Here is a 17015-nt window from a genome sequence, read left to right as displayed (position 1 = left end):
ACTCATCGAAAAATGCATCAACAGTAACAGTATGATTTTGGTGAGTCAAAGATAAGTGAAGGATTGACGAGAACATGACATTTGCAATTAAGTTGCATTGTTAAGCCATTGCTAAGAACTTTATGGTAATGTAACTTATAATGTAAAGTGTATTTGTTCCAGGTTCAAACTCTCCACGTGTTAAATAAAAACATATGTGACGTATTTGGAGACTACTGGTGACAGTTATGTATTTGTAGTTAGGTTTCTTCGAGAACAAAGACGGACTCCACGGGTCGCAAAAAGTCAGAAGCACCACCAATTTAGAAAACAAAGGATTCTTCCAGCAATGGTGAAAATGACATTTTGCTTGATACAGAAACAGCAAAAAAATTTAACATGTACTGCATCTCATATATGAGTAGAATAAATATAAAATAATAAGTTCAAATTGTGGTACAGCCATTAGCTCAATTGCATTGGTGCTCTACCCCTGGCAAGGTGAAATTTTGGAGATCTTTCTGCACTGCAAGGATAAGTCAGACCTTTAAAAGTTCATGACCTTAGTCTGTCACACAACTGCAAAAGTACAGAAACTGTGTTGGCAATTGTCACGGATGTTATTACGGTTCACTTGCCTGGCTTACTGTGCAGCACTGATAGGAATTTCAGCTCTTTTTGGTTCGGTGTGCTAAAAAGGGCCATATCTTATGGCTACCAAGTAGCTCCTCACATTTCTTTGTTGCTTATATTAATTTATTACCAAAATATGTGATTTTTGTTTTTTATTTTGGGGGGGGGGGGGTGTTTTCCTGCTTGGAAGTGCATCCATTGGACGAAGGGCTCGAGTGTGAATGGTTGTTTCTTTATATGTGCCCTGCGATTGGGTGGCGACCTGTTCAGGGTGTATCCCGGCTCTCGCCCAAAGATAGCTGGGATAGGCTCCAGTACGCCGGCGACCCTAGTGATGATGAACGGCATGGAAAATGAATGGACGAATGGATGGCATTAGTGTAGCTTCTCAATCCTTTGTCACCCACAACTTAAAATGGATACAAATCTTGCACAATCATTTTAGCCAATTTCTCAGCAACTGCATTCTGTTTTACTGGGGTTATAGTCATATCTTTAGGAAAAACTGGCTCAAATTCTAAAAATAATTTTTTTTTTACGGAATAGAAACCCTTTTTGAATATTAGCATTTTTTTCTATACAACAGCATGGTATACAGTATTTGGTATATGGTATTTCCAATACATTGTATATATTGAATACATTGTTTTTTTTGTCTGAGTTTGCTGTCACATTTCTGGTGGGCCAATTATATATTACTCGTGCACTCACTGTAGTAGTCTCGCCGCGCTGCACTATTTGCATATCTGTTGTTGACCAATACTGGCCACTCATGCCAGAGTAGCATCTGCTCCATTTGCACACTGATTGAGGAGTATCTGCAACATTTGCACAATCAGCATTGTCCCAGATTATCGCACTACTCGCTTGAAGTCTCGGCACCCTTTGCACAATGGTCATTGGACCGGACTATTGCTATATTAGTCATTCGAACTGCTCTAAGTGCTAGAGGACTTTACATCTTTTTGCACAATTGTCCAAAAATAAAAAATAAAAAATTGTATCGGCATTACCAGATAATTAGCAACCCTTTATTGGTCAGTGACTGTTTTTGTCAATGTCTTTATGTTTCAAAAGTGTTCTCTGTTAATTGACTGTTGTTGTACTAGAGCGGCTCCAATTACCGGAGACAAATTCCTTGTGTGTTTTTTGGACATACTTGGCAAATAAAGATGATTCAGATTCTGAAGGCCATTAAGTTTGCATGTCAACATCTGACTTGAACACACACACTTCCTGTAATGGCAGCTCTCGTGAGCACATCCCGATGATGTTTGCTGTTGTGGCAGCATTGTGGTGGCAAATCTGTTGTGTTTGGAGTCATTCATTTAATGATGACTGTTCACACAAAAGGTCAACATATATTCGACAAATAGCTGCTGATTTGCTGTCAGCAGCTCATGCAACGAATGGAATGATGGATCTTGTGCAGGATGTCGTGTTGGTTTGTTGCGATTGTTGACAACTTTAAAATGCTAAATAATGAATGCATACATACGCGTGTTGGTGGCATTCATCAGGGATTTTGGAATGTCAGCTTAGAAGTAACACAATTGTATGCTCTTTTTTACAGATTGTTTGCACGATTCTGTAGAACAGGCAATTTTAGATAAAGTAAAAAAATATAGGAACATTTTTGAATGAGCTAAATATTTTTACGGGGCCTGCCTGACTCCAAAAAAATCATATATAGGCATTAGATCGGCATGGGGCACTTGAACCTACAGCGTGAATCTAGCCTAAAACAGATTTACCTCATCTTTCTTTAGAAATCTATTCTTTCATTAATTTTCCTATCAAATTTACATATCAAAAGCATGTTTTCCTTCCAGTTTTTAGTCTATACTAGTGTATGATGCAATATTTTAGAAGTATTTTTGTATTTTTAAGTGTGCGTGTGTGTGCATACAAGGACCTAAAGCACACGTTCAGACATTTCACTCAGTGGCTTGAAACTGATTGGCCTGCCAAACCGTGACAATTACCACCAAGGCTTGGATAAGCTTTACTTTTCACTCTCCTGGCTATCATTCTATGCAGAAAGTAGTGGTGGGCAGGCAGATTGATACTTGACCCTGGTAATCTATTTCTAGAATAAAAAATATTTTGAGTAATCTGAGGAAGGGGGGATATATATTGTATGGCAAGCCAACACTGTTTAATATGAAACCGGTGGCAGACTCGTTCAGTACCTGTCAGCTGCTTCTGAATTCCCATTCTGCACCTTGACAGCCCCCTTATAAATGGTGTCCAGCGCTTGGGCCTGGCTCCAGATTGAGGCCCTGGTATCACTAGTGGGCGTGTGATATGGTTTCCAAGACGGCGCTTATCTGTGTGGACGTCTCTGTTACGTGCTGCATAGTATTGTCTATGTTTTTGTTTTTCCATAGTCTTTGGAGACATTACACGACTCACTTACACAAGGGAAGACTTACTAAACATCAGGGAGTCCACCCCGGACTTTCTTTCACCAACACCAACAGCTACTGCTAACACTCGCTGAACAAGTAAACGAAATTGAAAAAAACAACGCATAGACTCACCCCTCTTATTCTTGGGGACTTTAACAAAGCTAAGCTCAACCACGAACTCCCTAAATACATTCTGCCAATTTTTTGTCTTGAGTTTGTTGTCACAATTCTGTCGGGCCAATTATACATTACTCGTGCACTCCCTGTAGTAGTCTCGCCACGCTGCAATATTCACTTTCCTTTATTATTAGTCACAAGAATATAAACAAGACGGTTTAGGAGCTAGTGATGAGCGAATAAACCAGTTCAAATAAACACAAAAGGAAGAAATACTGGGATTTATGGAAAACTTTAATTATATGGATAATCTAGCAGAATACAATACACCATCAAATAGGTGAGTGCATTTTAAATGCATGCCTATGACCAGCACATTATCCTCGTGTGTGTGACGAAAATACATGGTGCTATCAGACATCTATGTGCGTGCTAACTGCAAACAAGTTAAGCCAAAGACGTGCCCGGGAAGTCAACTGTCTAATCTGTTTACATGCCACCTGTAGTTATAACACCATAATTAGTTTTGCGGGTTTTGGGAGCGTATCAATGACACCTCGCTTCATCCTGTTAGCTGCCGATGCTTTTCGCTACTACTAGTGCGCACACGCTGCATCACAGAATACAATGAAGAGATTAAGCCATTGTTAAAGAGAATAGGTTCATAGGTGATCAAGGTCACATGGCTTTCACATCACATACCAACTGCTCCAGAGTGCTTTTGAAGCTGTACATCAACCACCTTAAGCAGGAGCACTCAGAGCAGTTGATAAATTTAGTCTGCATCAGCGTTATTTGCTGCATTCACAAGAGCCCAACTGAACCATATCAAGGGGTTAAACGAACTAGAGTGTGATGGGGCTTGTGTGAAAATACGCTTCATCTGTCGTCTGTTTTTGGAATTTTAGAGCAAGCTGGAGTATCCACAGAAAAACCTATGCCAGTCCTGGGAGAACAGGCAAATTGAAGAACCGAGATCCGAAACCTGAACCACACAACTGTGAGGCAGACGCGCTAACTACTTGGTGGTGCCTGTGGTAGGACTCGCTGGAATAATTGTTATCATAATTCATTAGAGGCTTTGAATTTCAACTAATCAGATTTTAATCAAATACAACAATTTGACAGGATTTCTTTGGGGGGGGGGGGGGGGGGGGGGGTGTTATTTAACAAACTGAAAATGTAGCAATGTGTGCTAACAATATTCACAAGGCTCCTAGTTATGATTTCAAGTTGGCTGCATTCAAGCTTTTATGGACGCAAGTCACTGTTTTGATGACTTTATAAAAGCTAAAGCACTTGACTTGGACTTTGGAGTGCCAGAATCTGGACTTGACTTGAGACACAACGAATGGAATGGAATGGCGCTGTTATGATTGGAGAATTAGCCTGTCAATCAGGGAAACCCCTCACTAAGGATGCCTTTGTCATGTCTGGGTGCTGAGAGTTAGTTTTTGGGTGAGAAAAACTGTTTTTGTAAAACGGCGAAGTGCATAATGCAAAATGTGTTCAACGATAACGGAGAGCCAGGCTACAACTTTGAACTCTGTTCATAATCAGAAGCCTGCAGCGTTAACCCTCATGCCCCAGTGAAAATCAATGCCCACAGTATCTGATTGACTACACAATATTTTTTGTATTTGATTTATGTGCATATAAGCATGCATAATTAATGAAGGTTTTGAGCACACCATTATATTTGTCCTCAAGTAAAGAGCAAAAACTATTCTAATTCTGCTAGTTGTTTTGGCAAGGTAACTGTGAAGCTTTTTCTGTTCGACAGACTTTCTTTTTGAGTTTATAGCGGAATGCTCGATTTAATTACACACTTAACACAAAAACTCACTTGTGCACAGCTTGTTTATTTTTGCTCAGCCTGTAATAAAGACTTAAACTGTTTCATTTCCAGACTGAAACCATATGGCATCAACTTCATGTTCTATCTTCAAATTACATCGGATACAGTGTGTCTATATTTAAGGCTGGATTGACCCCACTGTTTGCAATCCATCCGCGTAAGCAAAATGTTTTCCTGTCATCTCCATCCTCACTGATATTAGTAAAACCAGGAGAAAAGTGCGGCTCGTCTTAGTTTGATATTGTCAGAGCATATGATGCTCGAGTGACGGTTACAGACACAAACTGTTGTTGCATTGATGGGCATCTTGATCTTAAAACTCTGGGGTGTAGTGTCTGCATTGGGAGAAAATGGACGCATTACTTTTTACAGAATATTTTGATTTACCTTTTTTAACTAAGATATAATTTAGTTTTAGTCATAATTTTGTCATCTACAACCCCAATTCCAATGAAGTTGGGACGTTGCGTTAAACATACGTGGAATGTGTTACAGCCATAAAATTCCAAGTTCATGATTATTTGCTAAAAACAATCAAGTTTATCAGTTTGACCATTAAATATCTTGTCTTTGTAGTATATGCAATTAAATATAGGTTGAACATGATTTGCAAATCATTGTATTTTGTTTTAATTTATGTTTAACACAACGTCCCTACTTCATTGGAATTGGGGTTGTAAATTGTTTGTTTGTCTAGTTTTACAAACGTAGTTGACTAAATGCCATAAGATTATAGTTGACAAAAAATACACTAGATTTAGTTGACTAAAATAAATAGTGTGTAAAAGATATATCAACTTTCCACTTTACTTTCTGAAAGTTCATCTAGGTCAGTGTGGTAAGTGTGGTACAAGTACCACCAGTGAAATGCGGGCTCCTTCTAATGTTATATGAAAGAATCACTGAATTAAATCTTCAAAATGCATAATGTTACTATCCATCCATCCATTTTTCATACCGCTTATCCTCACTCGGGTCACAGGTGTGCTGGAGCCTATCCCAGCTGACTCTGGGCGAGAGGCAGGGTACAGGGTACCTGAACTGCTCGCTAGCCAGTCGCAGGGCACACAAAGACAAACAACAATTCAAACTCACATTCACACCTCTGGGCAATTTAGAGTCTTCAATTAACCTACCATGCATGTTTTTTGAATGTGGGAGGAAACCGGTGTACCCGGAGAAAACCCATACATGCAAACTTCACACAGGTGAGGCTGGACTTGAACCTGGGTACTCATTCGTGAAATAAATTTCTATTGTATTTCACATGAATCATTTAAGTACAGGCGGGACGGTGGACGACTGGTTAGAGCGTCAGCCTCACAATTCTGAGGACCCGGGTTCAATCCCCGGCCCCGCCTGTGTGGAGTTTGCATGTTCTCCCCGTGCCTGTTTGGGTTTTCTCCGGGCACTCCGGTTTCCTCCCACATCCCAAAAACATGCATTAAGTGGAGACTCTAAATTGCCCGTAGGTGTGACTGTGAGTGCGAATGGTTGTTTGTTTGTATGTGCCCTGCGATTGGCTGGCAACTAGTTCAGGGTGTACCCCGCCTCCTGCCCGATGATAGCTGGGATAGGCTCCAGCACACCCGCGACCCTAGTGAGGAGAAGCGGCTCAGAAAATGGATGGATGGATAATAATAAAGAAAATGTGGTTCAAAAACAACCTTTAAAAACATATCATATTTTTAAAACCAAGTGTACATGTTGAAAGTCCTTTTCAGAGCACCTTAATATGAAAATGACGTACATGACAAAATTGCACTTACAGAAATTAATACAGTAAAATTAATTATAACAATTGCAAAAAATACAGCCACAAATTTCCATTATTTTGGCAATGATCTCTTCCTTTTAGAAAACTGCAACATCAGTATATAGTCTTCTTTTTGGAAATGAAGGATGCAGACAAGTGTCACAATAAGTTTTACAAGTCTATAATGACGCTATAAAAACAAACATTTCTTATGTGATAGACTGTCTAAATGCCGTTGGGAGTTGTTTGCACTGAGCTAGTTTTCTTTCTACAGTGCCTTCCGGAAAGTATTTCACTTTTTCCACATTTTGTTGTGGTACAACCTCATCCCAAAATGGAATAAATTCATTTTTATTCCTCAAAATTCTACACACAACACCCCATGACAACAATGTGATAAAGGTTTTTTGGAAATGTTTGTAAATGTATTAAAAATACAAAACTAAGACACATACCGTAAGTATTCACAGCCTTTGCTCAGTACTTTGTTGATGCACCTTTGACAGTAATTACAGCCTCAAGTATTTTTTAATATGATGCCGCAAACTTGGCACACCTATCTTTGGGCATTTTCCCCCATTCCTCTTTGCAGCACCTCTCAAGCTCCATCAGGTTGGATGGGGCGCGTCGGTACACAGTCATTTTCAGATCTCTCCAGAGATGTTCGATTGGATTCAAGTCTGGGGTCTGGCTGCGCCACTCAAGGACATCCACAGAGTTGTCCTGAAGCCACTCCTTCGTTGTCTTGGCTGTGTGCTTCGGGTCATTGTCCTGTTGGAAGGTAAACCTTCGCCCCAGTCTGATGTCCTCAGCGCTCTGTGGCATGTTGTCATCGAGGATGTCTCTGTACATTGCTGCATTCATCTTTTTCTCAATCCTGTCTAATCTCCCACTTCCCACAGCTGAAAAACATCGCCACAGCATGATTCTGCCACCACCATGCTTCACTGTAGGGATGGTGTTGGTCAGGTGATGAGCAGTGCCTGGTTTCCTCCAAAAATGATGCCTGGCATTTACGCCAAAGAGTTTAATCTTTGTCTCGTCAGACCAGAGCATTTTCGTTCTCATGGTCTGAGAGTTCTTCAGGTGCCTTTTGGAAAGCTCCAGGCTGGCTGCCATGCGCCTTTTACTCAGGAGTGGCTTCCGTCTGGCCACTGTACCATACAGGCCTTATTGGTGGAGCACTGCACAAATGATTGTCCTTCTGGGAGGTTCTCCTCTCTCCACAGAGGACCGCTGGAGCTCTGACAGAGTGACCATCTGGTTCATGGTCAGCTCCCTGACTAAGGCCCTTCGGCCCGATTGCTCAGTTTAGACGCGTGGCCACAGTCAACTCCAGAAGAGTCCTGGTGGGTCGGAATTTCTTCTATTTACAGATGATTTAGGCCACAGTGCTCATTGGAACATTCAAAGCACCAGAAATCTTTCTATACCCTTCCCCAGATTTGTGCCTCGAGAGAATCCTGTCTCAGAGGTCTACAGACAATTCCTTTGACTTCATGCTTGGTTTGTGCTCTGACATGCAGGTCACCTGTGGGACCCTATATAGACAGGTGTGTCCCTTTCCAAATCATCCAATTAACTGAATTTACCAATTAAGCTGTAGGAACCTCTCCGGGATGATCAGGGGAAACTCAATGCACCTGAACTCAATTTTGAGCTTTGTGGCAAAGGCTGTGAATACTTGTGCAGAAGTGATTTGTTATTTTTTTATTTCTAATAAATTTGCTGAAATGTTCACACAAAAAAATCACATCGTCATTATGGGGTGTTTTGTGTAGAAATTTGAGGGTAAAGGGAATGAGGCTGTAACAGAACAAAATGTGAAAAAAGTGGAGGGCTGTGAATACTTTCCGGATGCACTGTATCGGCGCTGATCAAATGAGTTTGACATTGCTCCAAAAGCATATCCCTAGCCATAACAGACGTAGTCCATAGCTTTACTGCACAGTTTGTTTTCGGAGTAGACGGGTGGCTAGAACGTGAAACACTTACACGATTTGTCCTCTACCAAATATAGTATGCTCTGTTGGGGAACTCTGTATGGCATAGAGAGTGAACTGACAGAGAACCAAAACAACGAGTGGAGTGGATCATGACAAATACATTTCTTTGTCTAGGCATATTCTCATTTTGTTAAACTTGGGGGGGATGCATACCAACTGAAATAATAAAATCTGGGACACTTAAAATCCCGGCTCGATGCTTATTGTAGGTCCCAAAAGCTGAAAATATATTTGCAAAAGAGGATACCTGCTACACATGAGGCTACCCCTTTGCTTGCAGTGACGGTCTGTAATCGCATTGTTTTTTGAAAGATTAGCGATGTTTGATGACTTTGATAAAATAGACTGAATGAATTCACATACTTTTGTATCTATCACAAAGATAGGCAGTGATATGTGATCAGAGTAACAAAGGTTCATATTACTTCATCAACATTATCAACACCACCACCATCATCATCATAACTGCCCCAAAATACTTTACTTTTATTATTATTTTTTTTTACAGTCACAGGCCTTGAGAGGATTATTACACGTTTTTATATTAAATGTGTAGATATGCGTCCATCTCGGCATCTATTTTAGACAGAGAGCAACTCTTAAGTTTCAAGTTAAATTGTAAAGATACTTTCTGCAATTCAGCTGTAGGTGTTGCAGAGGATCTTAGGCAAAATACCATTCCTCATGTTTTCGAAACATATTTCCTCAAATGGAGGGCTTCATTCTAATAGACACTGTTTCATTTAATCACCGACTCCACCTCTTGAAACATTTTGGCGCTTCTCCCCGAATAGATGATTCTCCTTTCCCTCTTTGTGGAAAAAAGGAGTGATATTTACATATTTCTATTTAGCTCTGTTCATAGACTTCATATTTTTTTCCAGGGATACATTGTTGTCCAGTTTGTTTATTTTCTAGCTTGGCTTTCTATAAATGTTTGGTTTATGAATCTTTAAGTTGTTTAATTAGCACAGATGCGCTTCTCACCCACAGACATGGAAAGTTATAATATTCAAAATTGTTTTTTGTGAATTATATGACAAGAAGTATGGATGCAGATACTCAATAATGTAAATTTAATCAATACATTTGTCATGACAAAGCAGAACAACATTTAAATTGCAGCTGAGACACTGCTTTATTCAATTGCTCATTACTTTTAGGAGAACTGCATTATTATTGGGAACTCAATCGTGCCTTGGGTTGCATATTAGATAATGTATGTGTATGAAGCTAATAGAAATGGAGTGCCTCAGGATATACTGTAGTGCTGGAGATTGGACAAAACTGTGAAAACAAGTAAACTCTCAACTAGATAGAAGCTGTGAGTTTAAATGTGGACAAGCTGACAGATTTGGGTGTTAAAAAGGGTCACAGATTCTGTTATACAATACTTTGTATCTTTTCATTCCTTTTGTTATCAACCTAGTCCAGCCTAATTTTTCCTACGTGTTTAGAAAAATACTGCACGCAGTTCACAAATATTCCCTTGTCTCGACCACGGGGGTTTTGGGGCATTGAAATAATACGTTCAATTTGTTTTTGGTTAGCATTTAGTGATGACTGCCCAGCTGCTAGAAGTTGTTAGGCGATAGTTTGGACCTCCAGGGGAAGATTCCGAGTTCCAAGCACTAAAGGGGATTTGTGATGATTATATGCCTGACCAGGTGCTCTTTTGTGTAAGGATGCAAGGCAGCAGAGCGGCCCTCAGATCCTGGTCACAGGCACAGTGGCATGCTGAAAGGATAATCTCTAGCAGTTTACCTTCTGTATTGGAACATGCGTGAGCTAGCCTTTACTTGTATCTTTCGGTATGGACTTATGGAAAGCAAAAATCAACATCATCCGTTCTCTCATTAATTCCACACGATCTACATTACCTACCGAAGACTTTTTGGCTCTTTTCTTTTCAAACAATGTGTGTGTTCTCTTGAGAGAATAGTTTTTTTTAATCAATCAAATAAACCACATAGGAGTCACTTCCCCTCCTCCGCCTGTTCAAGAGTGAGCAAGTTACCAGACTTCAATTTCTTCTCCCCCCATTAGACCGTTTACATTTTGTGTGTGTGTGTGTGTGTGTGTGTGTGCATGCGTGTGTGTGTGTGTGCACGCGTGACCACTAAACCTGACATGACTGGTATCTTAAACTTTGACTTGTTTTGGCTCACTGAACTGGACAAATACTAAAATTACATTGGTAGTGGTGTAAGCAGTGTTTTAAGTACTATGTTGGCTCAAATAACAACAGAAATTATTTGACTTGCCGCGGGCGCTGACAAACCATGTTGAGCTGGTCTGATCTGGTGGCACACTGACCGCTATGACCCTATGCAGTCGCTACTTGACTGCTACCACATCTGGAATGTTTCAAATAAGCTACGAGTTTATTTTGGAAAAAAAAAAAAAGTCTGGAACAACAGAAAAGGTTTCAGCCAATAGTGACATTCTTTTTCCAAACATTGTCATACATTCATTTGTATCACTTCTCCATCCCATCGTACTTGGGAGTTTAGCAAACTTAAACCACCACTGAATTGCTGGTACTGCATGTTACTGACACAGCCCTATTAGTCTTGCAGCTTTGAAGACTCACTCCACCTGTTGGGAGAACACACACCCATCTCCCTGACTTCACAATTCAAATGTATGCGCTTACCCTGTCTAAGAAAGTCTCCAGTCTCTGGCTTTTGGATGGAGCTAAACCTCTCTCTTCTCCAGGTGTCCTGGGTACATTCATAAATGGCCGACAGAAACCCAATGGCTCATTTCACACACATAAACACATTTGGCAGAAATAGATCGAAACGCATACAATAGCATCACTTTCCAGCCCAGCAGGAGGGATAGAAGCCAAACAGTGGTGGAATACTAAGTTCCCACTCTGCAAAATAGAAAGCGAGATGAGAGGGAGGATGTTAGGTGAGAAGGTGAACATTTATATTCATTCTCTTTAGTCAAAGCAGTTTGTTTGGTCACGACATATTTTTGTTTAGGTGGTAGCTTGCATATTTGGTCAAGTAATTACTATGATGTATTTTACATGGTTATCCTTTCTACAGGCGGCACGGTGGACGACTGGTTAGAGCGTCTGCCTCACAGTTCTGAGGACTAGGGTTCAATCCCCGGCCCCGCCTGTGTGGAGTTTGCATATTCTCCCCGTGGCTGCCTGGGTTTTCTCCGGGCACTCCGGTTTCCTCCCACATCCCAAAAACATGCATGGTAGGTTAATTGCCCGTAGGTGTGAATGTGAGTGCAAATGGTTGTTTGTTTGTATGTGCCCTGCGATTGGCTGGCAACCAGTTCAGGGTGTACCCCACCTCCTGCCCGATGATAGCTCGGATAGGCTCCGGCACGCCCGCGACCCTAGTTAGGAGAAGCGGCTCAGAAAATGGATGGATGGATCCCTTCTACAATAACTTTCCATCCAGCTATCCCAGCTATCATCGGCCAGGAGGCGGGGTACACCCTGAACTGGTTGCCAGCCAATCGCAGGACACATACAAACAAACAACCATTCGCACTCACATTCACACCTACGGGCAATTTAGAGTCTCCAATTCATGCATGTTTTTGGGATGTGGGAGGAAACCGGAGTGCCCGGAGAAAACCCACGCAGGCACGGGGAGAACATGCAAACTCCACACAGGCGGGGTCGGGGATTGAACCCTGGTCCTCAGAACTGTGAGGCTGACGCTCTAACCAGTCGACCACCGTGCCGCCACAATAACTTTCTGTAAACAAAAATATTGTTGCGTTCTGATATCTGGTTCTCCACCTTATGATGATTTTCACGTTTATTAAACATAATTTCCCTTCATATTCACTTAAAACCCACATTCCTCATCACTGAGGTTAGCAGGTGATGCAAAGTTTAACTTTTGCACAAGATACAGCAGAGTTTTTCCTGAGGTATTTTTCCTGACATGAGTGGGCATGTACCAACCACGAAGTGGGCAGGTACTTGGAGTGTCGTTTCTTGGTCACAACAATGGTGAATTCAAATCCACCCGTTTTGCAAGCGGTTTGGTGTTCAAAGGCAATTGCATTCAGTCGACAAACCGCATAGATGGCAAACTCCAAGTAGGTCACAGACTCATTTTGCATAAAACGGTGGCGGGGGGTGGATTTTGATGGAATGGGACCTTTAATGCATTGGACATTATTTGACTGCACACGTGTATCTACTGACCTGATTGTACTGTATATAAAGCGTCACAACTGTACATTGTAATTAACATCTGTATTAATCAGTTTACTCTGCAGCTTATAATGTAACTGCATCCTTGATGATTGGCGGAACACATCGGGAACAAAAGTAACAAAATATTATATTTATAATCAAGCTTCATCAAACCTGTTAGAATATAATTTTGCATCTGTATTTTCACATACAGCCCTGTAATTGGCTGGAAACCAGTCCAGGGTTTACACTGCCTCTCGTGCAAATTCCGCTGGGATTGGATCCAGCTCACCCTCGACCCTGGTGAGGATAAACGGTACAGAAAAAATGGATGGATGAATGGATTTTCATATACAGCACCTGTTGAGCATCTGCCTCAATCGTAGATACTCTTATGAGAACAGCATTCTTATTGTAAATCACTTCATGCACAGTAGAGGATGACACCCTATGGTTTTTGATTCACAGTCAGATTAGTATCATGATTAAAAAAAAAATGATTCTTGGGGAAAAAAATGAGTTTGGTTCAACATGACCTTACGTGAAACAAAATACACCAGAGATCAGGTTAATGGGGTCATATTTCGTTCTGCCCTTTTCTCGGCTGCCGCCTTCTCCAGAAAAATCAAACTGATGACAGCTTTATTAGTCTCAGGCAGATTTATTATGTGATGCAGGTGATTTTTTTTTTTTTTTTTTTTTTAAAAGGACAGGACTGCAATCACTCTTTTAAATTGTTGCATTGTATTTCCACGCTTCTCGCTCCCACCTCCAACCCTTCCTGTATTTTGATCATAAAGTATTTTTTTCTAAAAAAAGATGGATGGGAGGAATACATTCTTTTTTTCCCCCAGACCTCAAGAGTACTCCATCAAAATTATTATTTTTACCGAGTGTATTGAAATTACACTTGTTTTGACATACTTCCAACATTTTTGGGTTTTATGATAGCCCAAGTTGCATTTCACCAGGAATGGGCATAATAATCAATTACTGGACAGTGAACCCTGGCTGGTGCATCATTCATGAACTCGCCAGTTCTAAACTCACCTACTCACAAATTTTTATGTCGAACTAACAACTATTTGCTGAAAGACACCTGTTTGCGCCTGTTCACATATTTGTGTCCTTTTTCTGTAAGGCTCTAAGATGCCGCCCAAATGGCTAGCTCCGACTGAGGCGCCATGTTAGAAGAGTAGCCTGTGGGTGTGGGTGCAGTGAGGTGGGGGCGGGGAGTATGACGGAGTTTCCTGATGCGAAATTATTCGTCAAAGGGGAGATGCAGGCGTGGAAATTTAGAAATCACTATCTTCACTCACACGGTGACTGACTCACCGTCGCGCACGGCGCTGGTTTGAGGCCAAACCTGAGGCGAACAGCAAAAATTTGCGAGGGTTTAGTGTCGTGAATTGTTACAGATTTGGTCAAATGTATGAGGTTGTTTATTAAAACATGTTTTTTAATGTTTTCAGGCTAAATTGAGTGCACTACTCTGCTGCAATCAGCAGAAGCGCTGTTGATTCAGTCCTAGCTAGTTTGCACTCTACCTGATGTCAGCTAAAATGGAAGTGTAGTTCTTTCCGTCAGACAGCCAGGGGCACCCCAAATGGTCAAGGCCCCTTGACAAGTTTTTCTCCCTGTTCCATGCCCCTACAGGCCATCATAGACAATGTCAACCACTCTTTTCACCTCACCCAAGTGGGGCAGAGCAGCAGTCGCAGCGGGCAGCTCATCTCTGTATTCTCTCGGACTGAGAGCTTACGAGAGATCCTTTGTCCCAACAGCGATTAGACTGTCTAATGCCTCAGTTGAGGGCACTGGCTCAGACCTTGGGCCCATTTATCTACTTCTTTTTCTTATATGGTGTATTGCTATTTATGTATGTATGTATAAGTATTGCAACCTTTACAGACAAGGTAAACAATGACATCATGTTTGTTAAACTTTTAAGTTGAAATGTAGATTCCCTTTTTCTTGGTAGTTCATAGGAAAACAAGCGCAGGGATAGCTCAAGCACTAGCTCAGGACCGAGGTTGTTTTTCTGGGAAAGGGATATTATTGGTACAGTATTATTGTTTAAATATCCTTCACATACATAAAATGCAAAATGTACAGAAAATAACCAATTCTTGCTTTGGCTTTATTTGGAGACCAGCAGTAGAAATTAATGTGGTTCCATCACTAGACTACAGTACTACCGTACTATAGTATATGTACATCACTTTCAAAGATTCTTTGTAGTTTTTTGACAGTGCACAGGTGTGTGTCTCATTGGAACGTGACATTACCGGATGTTTAATGATTGTGAGATGAATTGCGTCAGGTTGAGCCCGCTTTGCCATGCGTGCCTTCAAAAGTTCACCTGCCAGGGCATTGATGAAAGGTAGAGGGAGCAGGCAGTGACGTGGGGTACAAAGAAGCTTCGGATGCGAGGTAAAAGGCATTGCAGAATAAGAAATTAGAATGAGAAGACAAGAAGGAGATGGGTAAGGTACAGCAAACTGATGTAAAAGTGGAGTACGTGTGCAAACATGTTGCCTGTGCAACTATGCATACAGTATATTCATTCAGTATGGTATTTCAATATTAATGTGTGTAATGAATAGAGATGTAGATGACAGCTCTGCATCAATTAGGTGGAAGAATGTGACAATGCTATGATAGCGCACGCACACACACACACACACACACACGTTATGGTAACTTAAGCCTCGTGGGATTCTAAACAGTCCCAGCCCAAACCTCCGTAACAGAAGCTGCATCCACATTGTGTGCCTCTACAATAAATTGTAAACACATTAAAAATTAAATTGCACCTACAGGCTTTGAAGCCATATGTGCATTTGAATTCAAAATCTACACACAACCCCTTGGTACCCCCCCCCAAAAAACCATAAAAATAGAAACTAGCATAGTCTAGCTACTTTTGGACCCAACTATAAATAATCTTCCATGTCAGTGGGTGGCAGTGGTGTGTTCATTATTTTTTTAGTTATTTGTGTGGGAGACAAGACAACAATTAAAATGAAATTTGCAATGTCGCAATTCGGCTTGTAGTTTCATTAAGAAACAAGTCAAACTAACGCAGTGACTACACCAAAACACTTTCGTATGATAACGGATGCAAATAAGGAGATACATCATTCAGTGGAGTGTACTGTCACTCAGAGGAACCAGAGTCATCAATATTGCATCAAAATATCAACCAAACATTATATACAGTATCAGCGTTACAAAAACAGCTCTGTAATCTATCATTTTTTTTCACAGTTTCCCCTATGCATCAAATTCAATAAATGCCTAAACTAAAACAATGTGTAACATCTTCTGTTGTAAACCACTACATAAACAGCTGTCATGTGCTGTTCTTGGCTACCCTAATTGTGTTAGCTGTGGAGACTCGAGAGTGAGTGTGCCGCATGTGCGAACAGTTCACAAAGCTCTTTTGACTGGAAATAGAGTGACAGCTTTTTTTCCATAGGCCCCTCAGAAAGTGCCTCTTGAGTGCTGCTTGTTTTAGTTTCAAGATAATGAGCGAGATAAACCTATGCCGATATATCCGTCTATCATACAGTATATTCAAGTATGCAACTAAGGTCGTTAAAAATACGTTTGTGAAAGAAACCTTTGCGTGTGCCTAAATATACATGATTTACAGTACCGGTACATCGTGAATTCATAAGTGTGTTGATAATCATAATACAATCTCTTCAAAATCCCCAACTCTCATTGGTCAAAACCAACATTTTCTAGTGAATACAGTAGCCCTTTTTTCCCCTTAACAATCAGACCAGCATTATCCATGCCTCCATTTTCTATGGTGCTTGTCCTCATGGCGTCGCAGGTTGGTCTGAACTTGTACAGTGGACCCCCTGAAATTCTTGGTTTGGCATTCGCAAATTCATTTGCAGATTTTGTTTGGAGCCTATCCCCCGTTTATTATTTATTTATGTGATCCCCACTTATTTTGCATTTTATTTTGTTAGTTTTTTGTTTTTTTGGTTTTTTTTTTCCCAAGCGTGTCAATTATTCACAGATCTTTGCTACAGTACGGTTGGGCTCGTTCCCTATCCCA

The 17015-nt window shown here is 40.8% G+C and overlaps 1 protein-coding gene across 3 annotated transcripts in view; it reads left to right on the top strand.

The window, feature by feature from the left end:
• Positions 1–17015, top strand: part of rbfox3a (RNA binding fox-1 homolog 3a) — a 585838-nt gene that overhangs the window by 92427 nt on the left and 476396 nt on the right. The window contains exon 3 of one of the 3 annotated variants that reach the window (XM_061755992.1): positions 4049–4177. The exons of the other annotated variants lie outside the window; for them this stretch is intronic. The gene's annotated coding sequence lies outside the window, so the exon portion shown is untranslated. The remainder of the gene's footprint in view (positions 1–4048; positions 4178–17015) is intronic. 3 annotated transcript variants of the gene reach the window in all.

Source organism: Phyllopteryx taeniolatus, chromosome 19 (genome assembly GCF_024500385.1).
Source record: "Phyllopteryx taeniolatus isolate TA_2022b chromosome 19, UOR_Ptae_1.2, whole genome shotgun sequence".
Lineage (NCBI taxonomy): Eukaryota > Metazoa > Chordata > Actinopteri > Syngnathiformes > Syngnathidae > Phyllopteryx > Phyllopteryx taeniolatus.
Note: the sequence above shows the minus strand (reverse complement) of the source record. Positions and strands in the feature narration are given on the sequence as shown.